Source organism: Physeter macrocephalus, chromosome 10 (assembly GCF_002837175.3).
Source record: "Physeter macrocephalus isolate SW-GA chromosome 10, ASM283717v5, whole genome shotgun sequence".
Taxonomy (NCBI): domain Eukaryota; kingdom Metazoa; phylum Chordata; class Mammalia; order Artiodactyla; family Physeteridae; genus Physeter; species Physeter macrocephalus.
The window spans coordinates 73702780-73704455 of record NC_041223.1 but is presented as its reverse complement, the minus strand read 5'-3'; positions in this window follow the sequence as shown (position 1 = coordinate 73704455).

Here is a 1676-nt window from a genome sequence, read left to right as displayed (position 1 = left end):
CACGGCAAAAGGGACTACAGATATTTTAGGACAAAAATCTAAGAGAGGGCTTCCCTGGTGGCGCAGTGGTTGCGCGTCCGCCTGCCGATGCAGGGAAACCGGGTTCGCGCCCCGGTCTGGGAGGATCCCATATGCCGCGGAGCGGCTGGGCCCGTGAGCCATGGCCGCTGGGCCTGCGCATCCGGAGCCTGTGCTCCGCAATGGGAGAGGCCGCAGCGGAGGGAGACCCGCATACCACAAAAAAAAAAAAAAAAATCTAAGAGAATTTATACCTTCTAATAAATTGTCTATTAGCCTTTTAAACGTGATCCTTTAAAAAAGATCAGTGCTCGGCTGCAAATAAACAGAAGTCATATAATCTCACCAGGTGTAACGAATGTGGAAAGACTAAGGGAGAAAAACAAAAAAGCCATTCTTAAGTGTCTCAACCCTTACACTGCTCACAAGAGGAAACATTACCCAAGGTGAGCGTCACATCAACATAATACCTGAGTGTGATGGGAAAAGAGGATCCTGAGAGGAGGCCATGGGAAGAGTAGCCTGGTATCCAGGTGGGCCCAAGCTAATCACATGGGTCCTTAAAAGAGAACACTTCCCAGCTGCTTTTAGAGTCAGAAGGGGATATAACCGCAGAAGAACGTTCAGAGAGATGCAAGCTTGCTGGCGGTGAAGATGAAGTGGAGGGCAAAAGCCAAGGGATATGGGTGGGCTCTGGAAACTGGAAACAGCAAGGAAACATTCTCTCCTAGAGCCTCCAGAAGGAACGCACCCTGCTTTTAGCCCGGTGAGAACTGTGTTGGACCTCTGGCCTCCAGAACTGTAAGGTGATAAATCTGTGCTGGTTTAAGCCATTAAGTTTGTGGAAATTTATTACAGTAGTACAAATAGTAGTAACATAGCGAGGATTTGTGTAAGAGATTAGACGTCTGATGGAGAGGGAGGCTGGGGTAAGGATTCTGACATTTACACCTAAAAAACAACAGAGTGAAGTGGGAAGGGGAAATGCTCAAGCAGAGCTGGCAGTGCTGTTTGGCGGACTATTTGGAGTGAGGAGAACACTGGAGCAGAGGAATCAATTAAACCTCTACCAGAAAAATAAGGAGTGAAATGTTGACAGCGCTTCAGTGATGGTGGATATGGGAATGGAAAAGGACATTGATATAAACATTATTCTGAAGAAACTGGCTACACGTTTGATGACTCCATGTCGGGAAAAGTTACTCAATGTATGGACTGAATGTGTCCCCTCAAAATTCATCTGTTGAAACGTATTCCCCAGTGTGATGGTATTAAGAGGCGAGGCCTCTGGGAGGTAATTAGGTTTAAATGCGGTCGTGAGAGTAGAGCCCTCCCGAATGGGATTAGTGCCCTTATAAAACTCCCAAGAGATCTTGCTTCTCTCTCCTCTCTGCCGTGTGAGAATACAATGAGGAGACAGCCAGGAAGCAAACCCTCACCCAGATACCTCGATCTCAGACTTCTCAGCCTCCAGAATTCGTTGTCTAAGCCACCTGATCTATGGTTATTTGTTACAGCATCCCAGATGATTGACGAAAACGGTCAAGAATGCCTTAGAGTTTGGGGGCTTCCCTGGTGGCGCAGTGGTTGAGAGTCCACCTGCCGATGCAGGGTATGTGGGTTCGTGCCCCGGTCCGGGAAGATCCTACGTGCCGCGG